The sequence below is a fragment of the Ochotona curzoniae genome, unplaced genomic scaffold (genome assembly GCF_017591425.1).
Source record: "Ochotona curzoniae isolate NIBS_2020 unplaced genomic scaffold, NIBS_Ocur_1.0 scaffold_2453, whole genome shotgun sequence".
In the NCBI taxonomy this organism is placed as follows: domain Eukaryota; kingdom Metazoa; phylum Chordata; class Mammalia; order Lagomorpha; family Ochotonidae; genus Ochotona; species Ochotona curzoniae.
The window spans coordinates 32,584,616-32,606,624 of record NW_024467094.1 but is presented as its reverse complement, the minus strand read 5'-3'; the positions used below and the strand labels follow the sequence as shown (position 1 = coordinate 32,606,624).

Sequence of the window (22,009 nt, the reverse complement as noted above, 5' to 3'; positions counted from 1 at the left end):
CTCCTCATTGGTCAGTAGGCGGGGCTTCGCCTGCACAGCCCTCGCGCCGCGGCCTCTGGGTGGCTCAGCCAGTTGGCTGTCTCATGAATTATGCATAAAAGGAGTGCCTTGGCCAGGCGAGGGCTGGGCGGGGATTGGCTGAAGGGGCTGTAATTCAGCGGTTTCCGGAGCTGGGGAGGTGTAGACGGGGAGGGGGAGTCTGGGGTTCCGACGTCGCAGCCGAGGGAAGGAGCCCCAACCGGATCCTTGAAGAGCACCCTACTCGGCCCCGTCTCTCCTCCTCGGCTGGAGCAGAGCGACCCGGCGGCGTGAGGGAGCCCGGCCGCCCGCACCCCGGCGCTAGCGCAGCCCCGGCCTGTCGGGCCTGAGCCCGAGAAACAGGTGAAGGGGGTGAAGGGTGGGGCCGGCTCCCCGCCGCGGCCCCCGGGGGGCTCGGGGGTCGGGGAGGCGTCCGGAGCGTTTGCGGGGGCGCCGTGAACCGACACCCGCTGGGGTTGGGGGACGTGACGAGACGCGGCAGGTCGCCGTGCAGGGACGACTCCCCGGGATGACAGGAGCGGGCCTGGGCGGGAACAAGGGGGCGCTGGAAGTTAAGTTTCGTTCTTGGCAGCAAGGGGCGACGCGGAGGATGGGCAGCGCGAGCTCGAGGGGGCGGCCCGCGGCTCGAGGGCGAGCGAGGCACGAGCGAGGGCGTCCCCGCCACCCCCCGACTTCCTGCGCCCTGGGCTCTGGGGACATTCCGGCCCCCGGAGCGCCTGTCACGCCAGCGGCGATCTCGGAGGGGGGCTGGTGACTGGGAAGGCTGAGCCACTTCCTCCGCCAGGCGCTGCTGGTCTCCTGGGGGGCCCGTGGATCCCCGGTGGAGGTAGGAGTCTCCCCCGCCGCCCCTGACACCCCAGACGGACGACCGGGTTGTTGGGAGGATTATTGCTTAATAATCAAGTTTCCTGTAGGGAAATGACAGACTTGAATTCTTTCTTAATTTCCTTCTATCTTTTCCTGGGTTAGGCCCACCTGCCCTTACAAAATAAAAATACAATTTAAAAAAGACAACTCCCCCTCCCCTCAAATAAAAATAGCCACCAAACCGGCGCTAGCGAGAAATGCCCCTCTTTTCTTGACATTGTTCTTTGGGAAACACCTGGTAAACTCAGCTAGAAGATAAATCGTTGAGCCATCACATTTACTGGATTGTGGTGTTGCTTAATTGCACAGGACAGAATGAACCAATCGAGAGTGGGAGTTTTCTGTCCCGGAGCCAAGATCTTGGGTAAATGCAGAACAGAGAAACAAAGACGGACTGGCCTTGGCAGAGCTCTGTGTACAGACCTTACCTGGCTTGGGGGGTGTGGTTGCTCTTAAGGTGGCCACATTCAAACCGTTCTCCCCACCCCACCTTCCTCCCAGGGTTGCTTTTTCTGTTCCTTACACATCGCTGTGTTGTATCCAGTAGGTGGTTGTGTGTTTGTTGACACAGTGCTTGTTTTTTTTTTTTTTTCTTATTAAAAATGTCGATTGTTTGCACCTGTTGGTTGTTATTAAAGGGTTTATTTATTCTGTTATGGGTTGTCAGCTTTAAAAACATTTTAAGATTTATTTTCATTTTATTTCAAAGCCAGAGGGGAGCCTCCATCTGCTGGTTTGTTTCCACAAATGTTCCTAACAGTCAGGGCTCTAGCCAGGAGCACAGAACTCAATCCAGGTCTTCCCCCAGGGGTGGCAGGGACCCAAGGGCTTGAATTGTGCCGCTTCCTGGAGTGCACATTGGCAGGAAGCTGCGTGGCTGTGGAGGGGCAAGGCACGTTGACAGTGGAAACAGGTGTCCCAAGTGGCTCTGCATCGAACTCCCAGTCCTGACTCTTTGTTGTGACTTTTTTGACTGGCTGTGTTGCTAGAGCATTGGTTTGAATAAGTCAAAACAGCAGTCATCTTAGTTTTTTATTTGTATGAGGTGTTGCAAAAAGTTCACAGGAAAATGAATTAGAAGATGAGTTTGTTTTGATGTGGAAAAGTTGAAATCTATAGTTTTGTCATAATATGAATTTTCCAGGAACTTTTTCAAGATACCTTGTATGTAAGAGTTAGAGTGTATTATGACTTGGCTCAGCCAATTTTTTAAAAATTTCATTTTGTGTTAAATATGTCTGTGTTGCCTGAATCGGCATGTTGAGTTCCTGACAACATGTGCCAGACTAGCAGAATTTTTGCTTAGCTATTTGTATAGTAGTAGTATGGGAGAAAGAAATTTGGGATTAAAAAAAAAATAGGCGTTAATGTTGGAGAGTTGACCTGTGAGCAAACTCGCCACAAGGAGCCATTGATACATTCATAAATCTTTTGTTTTTATATTTCATTCATGTGGGGAGAAGAACCACAGTTCTGACTTGATCACAAGTGGTTTTAGAGGAAGGTGGGTCATACGCCCTTAACTCGTTGAAACCAAGGGGACCACGTACTGAAGGCAGTCAGTACCATAATGATGGAACTTAGGTCTTTGTATGTTTTGTGCTGTTTGGATTGACAGTGCCGAAATGTTCTGTCTTGGTTTTTAAGTGTGTGGGAACTGTTAGGGCCAGTATAACGTAACAGTGAAATGTCCCCAGTAGGTTGAAAGATGCCAAGGGGACTGTGTCTTCCCACGTATACAGAGGGCTGGCATGGCTTGCTTTCTTGTCTGACTGCTAATTCTGACCTGGGAAATAATTAACTATCCTTAGTTAGCATCATTTACCATCAGTGAAAATGTTTATTTAGGTGAGTTTTAGGTGAAGGACAGTCATGACCTAAATGGAATTTAAAGCTGAGGGCCTTGTGGCCTGATCAGTGGTCATTTGAGTTTCCAAAAGTTGCTCTCTGCTTCCTGCTGTTGTGTTTCTTGCCATTCAGCAGTGAAATAGGGCTGAAGTGTTGATCATCATTCCGATAACAGCACCTTTTTAGCATATGTGTCCAAATCAAGAAATAATTTACATTTTTCAACTGAGTGGAAGTTGCTATGAGGAATAAGGCGTGTCCTTTTCATAGAATATGCAGTCTGCAGGGTGTTACTTCATAAATGCTTTTAACATCTGATGCAACATACCATTGTCAACAAGGAGGTGGTGAGGGCATTGCCCTGTACCACACAGCAAGCTAACTGCTATTTATTTACAACGTGTGTTGTAGAATGTTTCCATTATCATAGGAAGTTTTACTGGGCAGTGCCGCACTGAAGGGTACAGAGCCTCAAAGGAAGGAAATGTTATGAGGTTTGGAGTCATCTAGGAAGTTTTGCCAAAGGAGGCACTTAAACTTGATTAGAAATAATAGGTGGAATTTGATGAGTGTGAAAAATTTGAGGAGATACAGGGATATACCACAGACAAGAGCCTAGTAATTTTCACAGATAAGCAGAGAAGAAGCACCTATTCACAAAAGGCTCTGGGTGCTCAATGGAGGCATTTTGGTTTTATCCTTTTGTAAGGGGAGATTTTAGGATCTGGGAGGCCAAGTACTGTGCTTAGTTATAGAGTACCTCCAATGTGTCTACATGTCTAGTGCTGGTTAATTTGTACAAAGTAAACAGTATATGCATCCTCTGCCCTATGAGAGTTGTCACTTGTATCTGCTTTAACCAACTTGGCTAGCACACAGAGAGAGGTATCAACTTGATATTAGGAACTTTGGGTGAAAAAAGGCATGCTGAAGGGCAGAAGTATTTATTAAAGGCTTTTGATTGGCTACAGATCACCAGTCATGTTATTTTTTTTAAAGATTTATTTATTTTTATTGAAAAGTCAAGTATACAGAGAAGAGGAGAGACAAAGAGGAAGATCTTCCATCGGATGATTCATTCCTTAAGTGACTGAAGCGGCCAGAGCTGAGTCAATCTGAAGCCAGGAGCTAGGAACTTCTTCTGGGTCTCCCACATGGGTGCATGGTCCAAGACTTTGGGCTGTCCTCTACTGCTTTACCAGGGCACAAGCAGGGGGCTGGATGGGAAGTGGAGCTGCCGGGATTAGAATTGGCACCCATGTGGGATCCTGGTGCATACAAGGCGAGGACTTTGGCCGCTATGCTATTGTGCCAGTCCTACCCGTCATGTTTTATGTCTTTCATATTTAAAAAAAAAAGATTTTGATTTATTTGCAAGCCAGAGTGAAAGAGAGACACAGAGTGTGCTTCCATCCATTGGTTTTCTCAGAAGCAGGAGCCGCAAATTCCCATGGTGCAAGGGCCCAAGTATTTGGGCCATCTTCATTGCCTTTCCAGGTACATTAGCAGGAGCTGAATGGGAAGTGAAATATCTGGGATTCAAATGTCCTCTCTAATGTGGCATGTTGGTGGCATTGCAAGTGGTGGTTTAACCTGTTGTTTGCAACTTTGAACCTCATGTTTAAGAAATTCAACCAGAATTTTTGAGTCATTTATAACGACCACCAAAAGAGTGAGAGACACCCTAAATCCTGGTGTGCAGCGACTGTGAGATGCAGCAGAATGATATTACTGCCCATCTCCTCAATCTCTGTTGATTATGCTGTGTGTTAACATTTGTTGCTAGGACTTTAAGATAGTTGGAGGATACTTGGATGGTCCATCCTTTAAAGTATCTTCAGTCTTAAATATGGAAGAATTGATTTCTTTCTTTCAAATGAATAAATCCTAAAAGAGTTACAGACAGAAGAGCTCTGTCTTCTCTGTTGATTTACTCCCTAAATAGCCATAATTGCTGGGGCTGGGACAGGCTTCCTAGAGCCAGGAGCCAGGGACTTCCCCTTGTCTCCCATGTGGGTGCAGGAGCACACAGACCTGGGCCATCTTCTACAGGGAGCAGAATTGGAAGTGGAACAGCCAGGACTTGAACCACCACCCGTGTGGAATGCCTACACTGCAGATGTTGGTGTAACTCACTGCACCACGGTGATGGTCATGGTCATGGAAGAACTAATTTCTGTTGTGGTCACTTCTCTTTCATTATGTTAGAATGATCACAATTCTTTTTTTTTTTTTAAAAGATTTATTTATTTTATTGGAAAGTCAGAGATACAGAGAGGAGGAGAGACAAAGAGGAAGATCATCCGTCTGATGATTCACTCCCCAAGTGAGCGCAACGGCCGATGCTATGCTGATCTGAAGCCAGGATCCAGGAACTTCTTCCGGGTCTCCCACATGGGTGCAGGGTCCCAAGGCTTTGGGCTGTCCTCTACTGCTTTACCAGGGCACAAGCAGGGGGCTGGATGGGAAGTGGAGCTGCTGGGATTAGAACCGGCGCCCATATGGGATCCCAGGATCCCGGAACGTTCAAGGCGAGGACTTTAGCTGCTAGGCCATGCCGCCAGGCACAGAATAATCACAATTCTTAACAGATCAGCAAACACGTTCTATATTGAGAGCCAGTTACTGTGCAGGGAGGGCTCCAAAGAGAATGAGGTATGTCTCTGTTTTCACAGAATTGGAGATATCAACGGGCCAGGGTGTGCGCTGTGATGGACTTTGGGCAGAGGGGTATCAGGAATCTGCTTCAGGGCTCAGTTCTGGGGATCCCCTTGTTAATTCAGATCTGAGCCTCCTTCCTGTGGAAGGAAAAGATGGAAAGAGGAAGGGGATGTAGATTCACCAGGAGAATGGAGAGAAAATGCTTCGAATTGTGCTGGCACACAGAGAGTCATCAAAGAGATTACTTCTCTTCAGGGGTGCGAGGGAGGCTTTAGCACAGAAAGGCTTTGTCAGGTGGGAATACTGGAATAGGGTTTGGCAGGATAAGTAGGAATTGTCCCCACAAAGTTGAGGAGTAAACAGGTGTCTTCAGGGTTGAGGGAGCAGGCATGTGCAGAGGCTTAAAACAGCAGAGTGCGTTCAGGGAGCTATAAGTAGAAATTCTTAATTTAGGAGAACTAAACTGAGGGAAAGGGAAGCCAGAGAGCCCTGGGTCTTATCCCTCTTCTACTAGTCATTGAGTTTAAGCAATGAATTGCTTTGTGATATTCAGAAAAATAAGATGTGTCTTTATAGAACTTTTAATCTGCAGAAATGTATAATAGCTATGTTTTTATGTATCCTGATAATAGTCTATTTCTACAGATTCTGTGCAGCCTTTTTGTTTTACAAATTTCTCTTGGATCTATTATCGCAGATTCCTTTTGCTAGCCTAAGAAACAATTTCAAGACGAGAAAATCTGACTTTGCTCCCTGATTCTACATCTGTAAAAATAAACAACTGCGGGACCTGGCGCGGTAGCCTAATGGCTAAGTCCTCGCCTCACACATGCCAAGATCCCATACAGGCACCAGTTCATGTCCTGGTGGCCCTGTTTCCCATCCAGCTCCCTACTTGTGGTCTGGGCAAGTAGTAGAAGATGGCCCAAAGCTTTGGGACCCTGGGCCTGCATTGGAAATATAAAGAGGCTCCTGGCTCTTGGCTTCGGATCGACTCAGCTCCTACCGTTGTGGGTACTTGGGGAGTGAACCAGTGGACAAAAGATCTTCCTGTCTCTCCTCCTTTCTGTATGTCTGACTTTCTAATAAAAATAAATAAATAAATCTTAAAAAAAAGAAGAGTAAAGAATTACACTAATCATTGAACTTTTACCCGACTTCTGGCTTTTTAAAGTGCATATCTTGGAAACTTTCATTTTAAGTTTCTCTAAATATCTTTTACTATAGAATCAAAACACCTTGGGTAGGGTCTTTGAGGGTCCCATGACCCAGAGTTTCTATAGGAGTTAAAAAGAGTGAGCTTAAACATATATAAAATAAAATAAAATAAAATAAATAAAGACCAAATAAATAGTGAGCTGTGAGGATGCAAATCTGCTACTTCTTTATTCTTATTATTTATTTTTATTGGGAAGTCAGATGTACAGAGAAGAGTGACAAAGAGGAAGATCTTCCTTCTGCTGGTTTACTCCCCAAGTGGCTGCAATGGCTGGAGCTGCGCTGATCTGAAGCTAGGAGCCTGGAGCCTCTTCCGGGTCTCCCACACAGGTGCAGGGCCCTGGGCTGTCCTCCACTGCCTTCCCAGGCCACAAGCAGGGAGCTGGGTGGGAAGTGGAGCTGCTGAGACACGAACTGGTACCCATATGGGATCCTGGCATGTGCAATGCGAGGACTTTAGCCACTAGGCTATCGCCCCAGGGCCCAGATTTGCTACTTCTGAGACCTTGGGCAGATTGCTTTGCTCTCAGGACCCCGAGTGGAATGGTTGTGAAGATTCAACACAATAGTGCACACACAATAGAGTACTTGGCAGTGCCAGCGAGGCAGTTTACATTTAAGTGATGATAACATCGATAATTAACTATTATTAAAAACAACATGATTTAACCTAACGATAAAATCAGACAAATCATGATTCACAGTAGCCATTAATGACCCAAAGGAAAGAAAGAGTAATTGGGAGATTCTAACTTACTGAGAAAAAAAACCCAAACGAATGGGGACTGGGGATTTACACTGTGATGGAAGAGACGGAGAGTGTGGCGTCAAAGGAATCGGTAAGGCAGACTGTGAACTGTTCACACAAACGCCCTTGTGCTGATTGTCTTTGCATCTTCCAGAGCCTGTGATTGAATCCTATTCATTTAAAAATACCTTCAACACAAAAATGGATACCTGCTCAGAAATTTGAACAGTTCCTTGGGATTCTGCGTGATACAAAAAGTATAGAGGATACAGACAGTTTGAAGGCGTAGAGAATGTTTAGACTCGAGTGTCCTTCTCAAGAAATCGCCAACAGGAAGAATCCTGTTTTGAGTCAGACCCAGATTATGGGACAGCTTGAGCCTAGGCCTGGAGCCCCACAGGTGTGGTTGGTCTCTAAGATGCTGGAAGCCGATTTGCTGTCTGACACCCAGCTGAGTTAGATACCTCTGTGTGTGTGGATTTAAGTGTGCGTGGAAGTACCTTATGGAGGTGGAAGAGCTTTGTTTCCACGCCCAGTAACTTTCCTCTGCAAACCGATCTTTATGCACAGTAGCCTTGCGCTTGAGAAGGCTCATTCTGGCTCACTCCAGTTTCTCTGGTGATGGGCTGGAGAAGGAAGGAAAGCAGAGGCAACTCAGTTGCTTTTTGGCTATAAGGCAGGAGGAAGCCTGCAGAGCTGGAAAGAGAAAGTAAAAGTTCTGGTAAATAAATGACTTCCCTATGGTGGAGGAGATTAACGAATTATTAGGGGAGGGGAGTTGTTTGGGTAATTTTTGTAGAAACCATTTCTGAAAACTGATTTGGATCAACGGAGGTGAGACTGAGTGGAGGAAGGCCCTCCCTGCCCAGGCAAGGGCCAGCCACCTGTCTTCCGGGTTTGCTGATTGATTTGATTCCTTTGTGGTAGCCTGACCTCTCACTCTTGTTATGAGAGTTAGAGCACCTGCTTAAGTGAAAGCTTCCTGAAATATGTGTTTTCTGCTGTTAATTTAGTTTTGCTTCTGGGCACACACACTTTTTTTTTTTCTGACAAAAATCTGGAAGCATTGGATTTCTCCTTTGTTCTGCCGCCCCCATTCTTTCCCTTTACCCAAGGGTGATCCTCAAAACCTGAGACCCCATGCCAGCTGTGTAGTTCTCGCTCCTGTAAACCAGAGTGCAAGATTGCGTGGCATTAGCATTCCATCAGGCTTCGAATTTGTCCCTTCTTAATCTCAAGACCAACTTTCCTGATGAATCAGGTTTTTTTTATTATCATGTTTGGGAAAAGCAAATTTATTGAGATACAAGTCAAAATAAAACATCACTAAAAGGGTGACTTTTTTTCATTTCATTTATTTATTTTTATTGGAAAGGCAGACATACAGATGGAAGGAGAGACAAAGATCCGTTCTCTGATTCACTCCCCAATTGGCAGAAGTAATTGGAGCCAATCCAATCCTAAGCCAGGAGCTTCCCCTGGTTCTCCCATACAGGTACAGGGTATCAAAGCTTTGGCCCATCCTATACTGCTTTCCCAGGCCAAAAGCAGGGAGTTGGATGGGAAGCGGGGCAGCTGGGAAACGGACGGACGCCCGTGTGGGATTCTGGTGCATGCAAGATGAGATTCAGTTAGCTGTTGAGACATCACACCAGGGCCAAGGATGACTCTCTTATGCATAGGGTATGTGAAATGATTGCAGCATTCTGGAACTATGTATTGTGCTTGCTTAGGCAGCCCATAAACTAAAATTTAAACTGTGTATCGATGCTTGTTCTCAGTGCCTGTGTAATTGCCTCTTTTCATTAGTGTGAATAAGAACAAACTGTGAATGAGAAAAGCGTATGGCAAGTCTTAGCATCCTGACTACTGAAGTTTTCCAAGGTTCGTGGGGCCCGATAAGATACCTGTTTTTTCTCAAGTGCACCACTGTTGTAAACATCTGTTATTGAGGAGGTTGTGAACAAAGCAGGTACAAGGTTCAATGGGAACTCTTCAGGACTCTCAATTTTGCTGTGAATCTCAGGAAAAAGGTTTATTAATGTAAGAAAATGCTTTATAATTTAATTTCAAAGAGCATGACCCACCTAGGCCCAGTCATGACTGGGCCCCACCTGTGTGGGTGGCCTGTAAGAAATTCCCGGCTTTGAACTGGCCCAGCTCTGTTACAGTCATTTGGGGAGTGAACCAGTGGATGACAGATCTCTCTTCTCTTCCTTTTCTCTCCATAATTCTGCCTTTCCAATTAAAAAAGAAAAAAAAAAAGTGGGACTGTGACAAGCCTTCCAGTATAAGGTATAAGACCTCTACCACAGCCCAACCAATCCTTTCCCTCCTCTGCCTAGCGACTGGTCTTGGTACCTAATCACTTGCCTCATCTTAGGTGATGTCTGGGAAGATTGTCACTCCCAAAGTATTCAGCCACTGAACAGCCAGGAGAAGAAGCTGCTCATTTGGAGATAAAAGGGCTCTTTGCCCTGGTATTCCTGTCACCCACCTTGGAAAGTTGTGAATGAAAGATCCACTTCTCGCTGCCTTCATTTGTCTGAGTCCATCCTTCAGTGAGTAGATGGCCTGAAGCTGGGCTTATTTCCCACAATTAATTTTTTTAAAAGACATTTATTTCTATTGGAAAGGTAGATATACAGAGAGAAGGAGAGACAGAGAGAAAGATCCGTCTGCTGGTTCACTCCCCAAGTGGCTGCAATGGCTGGAGCTGAGCCAACCCAAAGCCAGGAGCCAGGAGTTTCTTCTAGGTGTCCCACATGGGTGCAGGGTCCCAAGGCTTTGGGCTGTCCTCCACTGCTTTCCCAGGCTACAGGGAGGGAGCTGGATGGGAAGTGGAGCATCTGGGACATGATCCAGCACTCATATGGGATTCCGGCAGTTGCAAGGCAAGGACTTGGCCACTAGTCTATTGCACTGAACCCCCACAATTTTTAAATAAATTCCTGTTTTGCAGACATATTTGAGGTGTCCTGGGCCAGAAGGGCCCCATTAACTGTAGATGCCTAACCTCAGTTTGCAATGAGAGTACCACTCTTGACACACAGGGAGGATATTTTCTGAGTATTAGGGAATGAAACTGAGGCATAGGAGATAGAGGAACTCGTGCAATATCTTCATTAAACTGTTTCCCCTTTTCTTGGGGAAGATCAGTGCTAATGTTAACCACAGATTTGCAGCAAGAATGTATCAGTTTTTCTTTCAGTTCTGGAAGTGTTTCCTTTAGTGTAAAAACAATGTTTTCTGGGTGAACATTGAAATTAATAAGGAAGGTAGTAAGTAGAAATTTTGTCTTTAACTATGTTTCTCAGGGACAGCTAGATACTTATTTTTTCCAGAGTTGTTTCATGTATGTATATGCAAGGAAGCATGTTGCTCTGTTCCACAGATAGTAGCAAAATTACATGGGTAACTCTATCTTCATTTTTGTCACTTTATCTCAGAGAACCCTGTGTGTCTACCTTTGGAGTGCCAGTATTATTAGACTATGGATGGCATACTTTACTTAGTTTCCTTATAGTAGGCATAGATTATTTGCAAAATCTAAAGGCAGAAAACATTGTTGCACTACATATCCTCCTATTTGTCTTTAATCACAAATGAGTAAATCTGTAACCACGTATGAGGAGGCATTAAAAAGTTCGCGGACAATGTATTTTTATGAAAAACATATGTAGATTTCAATTTTTTTTGGTACCAAAATATGCGTATGGTTTAATGTCAACATTCCACAAACTTTTTTTTTCCTGAAAGATTTATTGATTTATTTAAAAGGTAGAGCAGGGGCCCGGCGCGATAGTGAGGCAGTTAAAGTCCTCGCCTTGAACGTGCCTTGAGTCCATACGGATGTCGGTTCTAATCCCGGCGGCTCCACTTTACATGCAGCTCCCTGCTTGTGGCCTGCGAAAGAAGTGGAGGACGGCTCAGAGCTTTGGGACTCTTTGGAAAGAGGCTCGAGGTTTCGGATTGGCTCAGCTCCAGCAGTTGCAACCACATGGGGAGTGAACCATTGGGCGGAAAATCTTCCTCTCTGTCTCTCCTCCTCTCTGTCCATCTGTCTTTCCAATAAAAATAAATAAATCTTAAAAAAAAAAAAAAAGATAGAGCAACAGCAGGAGAGAGAAAGAGAAAAGTTAATAGCCAGGTCTGTAACATGGGGGAATGGAGGAATAAGCGGCTGGGGAGGCATATTCACCGCCCATTGCTTTCCCAGGCATCTTAGCAGGGAGCTTGACTAAATTGGAAAAGCTGGGACTTGAACCAGCACTCTGACACAGATGCTAGTGTTGGAGGCAGCCGCTTCTAACACTGTCTCTTCTATAAACATTTTGGAATCCCCCGTGTTTTTTAGTTTTAGCCATAATCCACAGACTACTTGGAAATGTTTTTTTTTTTTTTTCCCCGCCAGTTAATTTTGTATGTTCTATCCCCATAAATTTAAACATTACTTCTGGGCAAAAGTTTGTTATTTCCTTGAATTATATTATCCACTGATTTTCCCATCCTCCCCTCCACATACCTACTTTTAAAAAGGATTTATTCATTTGAAAGCCAGGGTGACAGAGTTGTCTCTAGTGGCAGTTTTCAGAGGGTGGTCCACAGACCACCAGAGGCCCTGTGCAGATTGTTGAAAGAAAAACTGCTTTCATAATGCATGTATTTGCATTTTTGTACTTCATTCACTCACAGAAAAAGTACTGATTTTAGTTAGAGATGTCTGTGAGGAAACAGTAAACATTATTAATTTCATGACCTTTTGACCTTTAAAAACCTTTTGTGTTTTGTTGTTGTGTTTTTTGAAAAGGAAGACGTGCGTTAAGCATTTCTGCATGCTGACGTGTGATGGCCGGCTCAAGGCAGAGCTCTGGTACGCTGAGCTGTGATCTCAGACTGGCTGTTTTTCCATGAAACACCATTTTTACTGGAAAGAATGACGGATAGACTCACTGGGATATGGGCAGACATTTTTCTCAGAAATGAAAGGAAACTGTCTGTTCAAGGGAAAACAACTGACAATACTCATTGCCAAGGATACGAGTTCATCGTTAGAGTAAGAGCTAGAGTTTGAGAAAGCTTGAGTTCCCCACACTGTAAAGTTGATAACTTCAGATGGACGCCATGTTTCAACGTTAACAAACATGTTTTTGATACGATGGAGTGAAATGTGTCCACCTAAAAGGTCAAGTGTTTCTGAAACTGTTTTTCATATGACTACTGCCTGCAAAACATCTCATTCGAGGTAACCTGCCAGGTCTTAATGTAATGAAGTATGAAAAGTTTGTTGATATGACAAATAACTTTTTTTCCTGTGTTTTATTCTATTTATTTGAAAGGCAGAATGACAGAGAGGGAAAGACAGAAGCATCTTCAGTCTACTGTGCCCAAGAATTGGAGCTGAACTGCAACTCCATCTGGGTCTCCACCATGGGAGGCAGGGGCCCAAGTATTAACCATCGCCTGTTGCTTTCCAGGGTGCATTAACAGGGAATTGATTTGGAAGTAGAATGAGGATTGCAGGTTGCTATTTAATCTACTGTGCCACACGCTGGCCCTGCAACTACATTTTTTCCCCCCCTTTACTGATTTATTTGAAAGGCAGAATTACAGAAAAAGAAAGAGAGGGAGAAAGACACACTGAGAGAATTCCCATCCACTGGATTATTCCCCAAATGGCTGCAATTGCTGGAGCTGGGTGGATCTGAAGCCAGGAGCTTCTTTCAGATTTCCCATGTGGGTGCAGGGTCTCAAGTACCTGGGTCATCTTCCCTGACGTGAGTTTTCCCAGGCTTGTCAGCAGGGATCTGGATTGGAAGTGGAGCATCCATATGGGTGCTGGCATCACAGGCAGTGGAAGAATGTGCTATACTACAATGCTGATCCACAAACTTTTGTTTTTAAAGATTTATTTATTTTTATTGGAAAGGCAGATCAGATTTACAGACAGAAGGAGAGATGGAGAGAAAGATCTTCCATCTGCTAGTTCATTTCCAAAGTGGCCACAATGGTCAGAGCTGAATTAATCTGAAACCAGGAGCCAGGAGCTTCTTCCAGATCACCCATGTGGGTCCAGGATCCCAAGACTTTGGGGCCATCCTCCAGTGCTTTCCTAGGCCCTAAGCAGGGAGCTGGATGAGAAGTAGAGAAGCAGGGACATAAACCAGTGCCCATATAGGATTCTGGTGCTTGCAAGGTGAGGGTTTAGCCATTGAGCCATTGTGCCATACTCCTCAGACTTTTTTTTTATTAAGCCAGACATTAATGAAATTTCCAAAAATTTGGACAATACCATTCTTTCCACTGGACTTTTTTGTCTTGGAAGATAGTTATTTTTCATAAAAATTTTATGTTAATATGTAACACAGGTTTATTTGAATATTTAAAAGTTTGTGTATTTTAGCTTCTAATACATGTTTGTTCTAGTATCAGTAGATATTATTTAATATCTAAAAAATATGAACTCTTAAATGACCTTTATAAAGAAAAATTCTTCCAAGATCACCCATCTTCTTTAATTTATTTTATTTGAAAGTCAGAGTTACAGAGAGAGAGAAAGAGATCTCTCATGCATTGGTTTACTCCCCAAATGACTGCAGTGGCCAGAAATGGAGCTGCCAGGACTTGAACTGGTGCTTTTATGGGATGCTGGCACAGTAGATTGAGGTTTAGCTTGTTATGCCATGGCGCTGGCCCCGAGGTCTCCAATCTTAAAGAAACAATGTAGAGAATCCTCAAGAGCACGAAGTTTGAGAATTGTTGACAATAGTTTTAGCATAGGAATTCCTGAATTATATATATATATATTAATTTTTTAATTTATAAGCTTTTTAAAAAAAGATTTATTTTTATTATAAAGTCAGATATACAGAGAGGAGGAGAGACAGAGAGGAAGATCTTCCGTCCGATGATTCACTCCCCAAGTGAGCGTAATGGCCAGTACTGCGCCGATCTGAAGCCAGGATCCAGGAGCCTCTTACGGGTCTCCCACACGGGTGCAGGGTCCTAAAGCTTTGGGCCGTCTTTGACTGCTTTCCCATGCCACAAGCAGGGAGCTGGATGGGAAGTGGAGCTGCCGGGATTAAAACCGGCGCCCATATGGCATGCTGGTGTCTTCAAGGCAAGGACTTTAGCTGCTAGGCCATGCCGCTGGGCCCTATATATTAATTTTTTTAAAAATATTTATTTTTTATTTTCTTTATTGGAAAGGTGGATATACAGAGAAGAGGAGAGATAGGAAGATCTTCCTTCCAATGATTCACTCCCCAAGTGAGCGCAACGGCCGATGCTATGCCAATCCGAAGCCAGGAGCCTCTTCCGGGTCTCCCACGCGGGTGCAGGGTCCCAAAGCTTTGGGCCGTCCTCGACTGCTTTCCCGGGCCACAGGCAGGGAGCTGGATGGGAAGCGGGGCTGCTAGGATAGAACCGGCACCCATGTGAGATCCCTGGCGTGCAAGGCAAGGACCTTAACCACTGTGCCACCGTGCCGGGCCCTATATATATTAATTTTTAAAAAGATTTATTTTTATTGGAAAGGCAGATATACAGAGAGAAGGATAGACAGAGGAAGATCTTCCTGTTGATGGCTTACTCCCCAAGTGCTCGTAGTGGCTGGAGCTGTGCCGATCCAAAGCCAGGAGCCAGGAGCTTCTTCTGGGTCTCCCAAGCGGATGCTGGTTCCCAATACCTTGGGCCATCCTCAACTACTTTCCCAGGCTACAGGCAGGGAGCTGGATGAGAAGTGTAGGCACCGGGATTAGAACCTGTGCACATATGGGATCCCGGTGCTCAAAGTGAGGACTTTAGCTGCTCGGCTATTGCGCCAAGCCCCTGAATTATATTTAAAAAAGAAAAAGAATCCAGGGGCCAATGACTTGCCAAAAGTGGGTTTGGCTGTTGCCTACAACACCACCACTCCATGGGAGCTCCAAACCCCCAGATGGGATCCCAGGTGCTTGTCCAGCTCCTGCCAGCGGGTCTGGGGAGGTGGTGGAAGGTGGGCCAAGTGCCTGGGCTTCTCCCTGCCACGCGGGAGACCTTAATAAGAGTTCCAAGCTCCTGGTCACAGCCTGGGCCAGCCCCACGTGTTATAAGGAGTTGTAATCAAGGAGTAAATCAGGGGGTGAAAGAAAACTTTCTCTCCTCTCTTTCACTATGCTTTTCAAATAAATACATGAACAAACTTAAAAGCAAAGAGAAGTTTACTGATAGGAGATCTTAGAGTGGAGATAAATGGAAGAGCAGATTGGTGACTAGCTGGGGAGTTTGAAGATTCCAGATTATTCTGGCCCTACCATTATCTGTATGTAGTTACTTGACATTTCTGCCCTTATCTATAAAATGAAAATAACACCTGTTTAACATCTCGGCCACCTCAGAGTTATCTGGTAGAGCGATCCAGAGGTCCTGGGTCAGTCATGCTCCGGGTTAGATCCTTGTGGATGTCCAGGAATCAGGTGAATCACTTGGTCTGACCTTGCCAAAGCAACTCTAGGTAGGACTGGAATGTTAGAAAATCTACAACAGGCTAATTAAAAAAAATTGATCATTTTAAAAAGATTTATGTATTTTTATTTGAAAGTCAGATATACAGAGAAGGAGAGACAGAGAGGAAGATCTTCCATTTGATGATTCACTCCCCAAGTGGCTGCAACAGCTGGAGCTGAGCCAATCCAAAGCCAGAAACCAGGAGCTTCTTCCAAGTCTCCCAAGGCGGATGCAGGGTCTCAGCACCTTGGGCCATCTTAATTGCTTTCCCAGGCTACAAGCAAGGAGCTGGATGAGAAGCAGGGCTGTCAGGATAAGGACTGGCAGTACTCATATGGGATCCTGGTGTGTTTAAGATGAGGACTTTATCCTCTAGGCTATCTTACCAGGCCCTAAAGTTGATTTTTTAAAAATTTATTTTATTTTTATTTGAAAGGCAGAGTTACAGAGAGGAGAGATAGAGAGATCTTCTGTTTTCTGGTTTACTTCCCAAATGGTTACAATAGCTGATGTTGGGCTTATCCAAAGCCAGGAGCCAGGAGCTTCTTCTGGGTCTTCCATGTGGGTGCAGGGTCCAAGGACCTGTACTGTCCTTGACTGCCTTCCCAGCCCTTAAGCAGGGAGTTGGACCAGAAGTGGAACAGTCAGGACATGAGCCAGCGCCCATGTGGGATAGTGGTGCTGCAGGTACAATGTGCCATGGCACCTGACTCTGAGTTGATAATTTTTCATGGATTTCATGGACAATGAATAACACTACAAATATGCAAATGACCAGAAATAAGGTTCCCACTCTTGCTGTAAATGATGAGTTCATCCTGCTCCCTGGAAGGGTGCTCCCGTTTGTCTCATCTTCACTGTTTTCTAAGCATGTATTCTTTTTTGTTCCATGTGACTTTCTCAGACTGTAGCTTGATGAGTTAGTGGAGCATTTTCTCAACCTCCTTCTGTATGGTAGTCAAGGACTGATGCTCTCTGAAAGCCAAGCTTCGATCCTTCATTTTTCCAAGTATATTATCCATTTTGGTAAGTTCTTATTTAGAAAGCTTGTCTAATTGGGGGATAGCTAATCTCCCATCTGGTATGTAATTTAAACTTCATGGATCCTTTTTATCTTAAAGGCCTTTTCCTAAAAAAGAAAAAAGGCTTTTTCCTGAAACTCAATACATTTTTAAATTAATAAACTTTTTTTTGGAGAAGTTTTAGATTTATAGAAAAATTGAATGGTACAGAGAATGGTTGTTTACTCTCAATTCTTCCCATAATTTCTGTTACTAACTTTTGTAAACGTTTTTTAAAGATTTATTTTTATTATGTTTTTATTGGAAAGGCGGATATACAGAGAGGAGAGACAGAGAGGAAGATCTTCTGTCTGATGATTCACTCCCCAAGTAAGCGCAACGGTGGATCCGAAGCAGGAGCCTCTTCCGGGTCTCCTACACGGGTGCAGGGTCCCAAAGCTTTGGGCCGTCCTCGACTGCTCTCCCGGGCCACAGGCAGGGAGCTGGAAGGGAAGCGGGGCTGCCGGGATAGAACCGGCGCCCATATGGGATCCCGGGCGTGCAAGGCGAGGACTTAACCACTGCGCCACCGCGCCAGGCCCTGTAAACGTTTTTTAAAATTTATTTATTTTTATTAGAAAGGCAGATTTACCAAGAGAAGGAGAGACAGAGAGAAAGATCTTTTATCCATTGGTTCACTCCCCAAGTGGCTGCAACAGTTGAAGCTGAGCTGATTGAAGCCCAGAGTCAGGAGCCTCCTCCAGGTCTCCCACGTGGGTGCAGGATCCCAAAGCTTTGGGCCGTCCTCGACTGCTTTCCCAGGCCACAAGCAGGGAGCTGGATGGGAAGTGGGGCATCTGGACATGATCCAGCACCTATATGGGATGTTGGCATTGTAGGTTCTGGAAGATTAGCCTATTGAACCCAAGCACTGGCCCCTATTATTAACTTCTTTAGTGTAGTATGTTTGTTAAAATTTATGAGTCAAAATTGGTGCGATTTAAAAAAAAAAGTTTTAATTTGACAGATTAAAAAAGAGTAGAAGACTGAGACAGAGGCAGAAAGAAATCTCCCATCCACTGGTTCCCAGAAGCCACAATAATCAGGGCTGGGCCTACCTGACACCAGGAGCCAGGAATTCCGTCTAGGTGTCCATGTTGGTGGCAGGAACTCAAACACTTGAGCTGCTGCCCTGTAGGGTACACATTAGCAGGAAGCTAAGTTGGAATGGGAATAGCCAGGACTTGGACCCTAGAACTCTGATAAGGAATACAGGCATCCCATGGAGTGACTTAACTGCTGAGTCAGATGCCTACCCCAATATTATTAATTACAGTCTGTAGTTTATAGTATTCTATTGTACATCTTGTGGATTTTGATAAAGTAAGATGGTGTTTTTCTGCCACTGTAGTTTCATCCAAAATATCTTTGCTGAGGTGGGCACAGTGGCTCAGTTGACTATACTCTGCTTGCAAGTTCTGGTATTCCATTTAGGTGCCATTTGTATCCTGGCTGCTCCACTTCCCATCCAGCTCCCTGCTTGTGGCCTGGGAAAGCAGCAGAGGAAGGCCCCTGTATCCATCCACATGGGAAACACAGAAGAATCTCCTTTGGCTGCTGCTTTTGGATGAGCCTAGCTCTAGTATTTGTGGCCATTTGGGGAGTGAATCAACAGATGGAAGATTTCTATCTCTTCTTCCCTCTGTGTTAATTTTTCTGTTCAAAAAAATAAAATAAAATAAATCCTTAGCAAACAAACAAAAAAGTGACAGCCAGAGATAAGAGGGATTATCCATGTACTGGTTCACTCCCTGAATGCTTGCAGCATCCAGGGCTGGGCCAGGCTGAAGCAAGGAGCCCAGAACTCAATCGAAGTTTCCTGTGTGGGTCACCGAGACCTAACACTTGAGGCATCACCTGCTGCTTCCCAACGTGTACGTGAGAGGAGGCTGGAAGTGGAGTACTCAGGACTGAGATATGGGTGAGGTATCCTAAGCAGCATTGTGACTGCTAAGCTGGCCTGCAACGTGACTGTGCCGGTGCCCAGTTTCTGTTGCTACTGGCAATAAATAGGAGTTCCTCTTGCTGCTTCTCCTTACAAACCTTTGTTTATCTCTGTGTTTTGGGTTTTCTCCATGTTAACAGCTGAGTAGCGGCATCTCAGTGGTTTAATCCTAGTTTCCTGGTGACATGTGCTGTGAAGCCCCTTTGCATATATACCTATTTGCTGTCCCCCCTTGAAGCTTTTATTAAAAAATTTTTATTTTTAAAAATTTTGTTATAATCTCTACATAGTTAATTAGGGCACAAGTTTCAAGGGCTACAGGAAAGTGGGTAAGACTATTATTTCCACACTTTTTTCCTATATCTGGGGTAAACGGGGAGGTAAAGGGAGAAGCCCCAGTCATTCTCCCACCCATCGCAGGTCCCTGATATGGGGCATGCTCCAAGGGTCTTACTCAAGTGGTTTTAATAATCCCACTGTTAGGAATTGCTGCCAGTCTCGCCATTCCAAGCACGATGAGGTCGCTGAAGAATCCTCTGATTGACATAGTCCATCTTAGAGTCTCAGTTTGCCCTGTTTTCAACTGCCAACATATGGCTGGGGTAGTTGATTGATTTGTTCTTTTCATGGTTACCCCCTTGAAGCTTTTAACTGCATACACTTTTCTGCTAGAATTTAAGCCCATGTTTTTTAAAACCCATGTGCTTGGTGTGCTGGCATTTGGGGGTGGAGAGGCAGGCATGGGCAAACAAGGAAGTGATCATATGTCTTCCACAGTTTTAACCTTCAACTCTCTGATGTCTAGATAACGTGGGCCATTGACTATAGTCCAGAGTACACCCATGGACTGTTCGGAGAATTCTCTCTGTCCCTACATATGGTACGTTGGAGGAAATGTTGATTCCTCTTGAAGATCTGAACATTTCTTCTGGGAGGATTGGAATAGTGGAGGAATAAGTTTTGACGGAAGAGAATAACTGTTTGTAGAGGCTGTTCTTTTAGGGTCCCCTTTGTAGTTATTCTTTGGGAAAATCCATTTAAAGGACAAAAACAAGAAGACAGCTCTCCAAGGGGTCCTGGACGCCTTTAGAGCATCAGTCTTAAGCAGAAAAGTCATGAGTGTGGCTTGATTGCCTTCGTGTGGGCCTTGTGGTACAGTTGTCTTAGAGTTCAGAGTTATGACAGAAATGCAATCTTGCAGGATGAGAAAATGGGCTGGAATGTTGCTGGTGATCACTGGATGCTCCTCGGCTGCCATCTTGCCTGTGTTTTTAAGTGATTTTAGAAGTAATTGAGCACAGTCTTCCTGATCTTTCTAAGTTTCCTTTCTTGATCATTTTCTCTGCCCAGACTTGAGTGTTGAAGTGCTTTGGACCTGCCTGAGGATCACTTTTCCTTTTTTTTTTCTACCCCCTCAGATGATCTCGACTACTACTTCAGCTTTTAACCACGCTGATGACCACCAGTTGTGTAATTCCAGCCCTCTCAGTTCTGGGCTACGCATTCCTGCCACCTGCTACTTGCTTAACCATTTCCTTTGGTCAGCTCGTAATTATCTTTTATTTATCTTGTCCAAAACACAACTCTGAAAACTATCTGTGCATTGGCCTCAGTGCTATGGCTCAGTGGCTAAATCCCCACCTTGTAAGCACTGGATGTCACATGGATACCGTGTCCCGGCTGCTCCACTTCCCATCCAGCTCCCTGCTTTTTTCAGGTGTGAATTTACTTGATTCTCTCTTATGGCCCTGAATACTCCAACATGCAGTTTCCTGATGGTATTGGATATTGAGTTCCCTGTGGCTGCTCATTTACCATCTGTGTATCCTTTGTGGTGAGCTATCTGTTCGGAGCTTTTGCACATTGCACAACTTTAATTTTTTTTCCTTGTTGTTGTGAGCTTTGTGTATTTTAGATATTTCTCTCTTTAAAAAGTTTGTGGGCAGACATTGTGGTATAGCATGTGAAACCATTGCTTGGGATGCTAGCCTTCTGTAACAGAGTACCTGAGATCGTAGTTCTGTCTCATTTGCAATCCAGCTTCCTGCTAATGTGCACCCTGGCCTGCAGCAGATAATGGCTCAAATATGGGGATTCTTGCTAGTCATATGGAGACTCAGAAGGAGCCTCCAGCTCCTGACCTGCATCTGACCCAGTACTGGCTATTTACAGGCATTTGGGGAGGGAGCCAACAAATGGAAAATTGAACACTTTCTCTACTTTCCTCCTTCCCTTTCAAATACATAAAAATAAACTTTTAGAAAAAGATTTCCCTTTTTTGGGGGGAGGGGATTCAGAATGGTTACTTCCTCTAAGAAACCTCCCTAGACTACCTGCAGTGTGACTACCTGACCTGGTCACCCACTATCCTGTCATCTTTACTGTTGTTTTTACAAGTGGTTCTTATCTGCTCAGGTAATTTGTTCTACCATCTTAAGGCTGAAACTTGTCTGTCCTGTTTACCCTTCTCTCCCCTGACCTTAGTTCTAGACTATTTTGCTCTTCTGAATGAATAAGTACATGAGGGGGAAATGAGTTGATGTGAGGAGTTTATCCAGATTTTTCAGTCCTTGTATTTACAGACAAGACACTTGTCCCTGCCTTTAGCTGTCTCCCACCTTCAGCTCTGAGCTCTGTAGGATTCTGTGGCATGCTGCTCCTTGGACATCCTTCCAGTACTTACAGTTCAATTTGCTTTGCTGTGCAGTTATCATCCCACCACTTTTTGGGGTTCTAGAACTTCATGGGCGCCTTTTACCTCTTGTCATCTGCTATTCCTTGTCCCTTTGAATGTGTGCATAGCCCTGCTTCACTGTCACTTAAGTAGGCCTGGGGGCCATGTATCACCAAAAGGCCTATGTCTTGTGTTCTTGGGCATTCTTTGTACCTGCTGTTGCCCCTGCTCAAACTGGTTACTCCTTCCTGGGCAGAATCACCCTCTGTCCTGGAGAACCACTGAACCTGACCATGTAAAATGTGTGTGCATGCCTGTTTAATTACCTTGTTACATGTCTGCTTTTCTTCCAAAACAGCATCCAGCATCATCTATGACAGTAGAGACAAGCTGGCCTAGCTCCTGGGAATTCCATTCCTTTTACTGTTTTGGAGCTTTGCTCTAGAAATGGCACATTTTTT

At 44.8% G+C, this 22,009-nt stretch overlaps 1 protein-coding gene across 5 annotated transcripts in view; it reads left to right on the top strand.

Annotated features, from left to right (window-relative positions):
- The first annotated feature begins 211 nt into the window (after nt 1-211).
- Nucleotides 212-22,009, top strand: part of LOC121170050 (signal transducer and activator of transcription 3) — a 61,133-nt gene continuing 39,335 nt past the window's right edge. For 3 of the 5 annotated variants that reach the window (XM_041000932.1, XM_041000937.1, XM_041000936.1), the window contains exon 1: nt 233-381. The gene's annotated coding sequence lies outside the window, so the exon portion shown is untranslated. Of the gene's footprint in view, nt 382-22,009 lie in introns of all 5 variants that reach the window. The other 2 variants (XM_041000933.1, XM_041000935.1) reach the window with 2 other exon arrangements.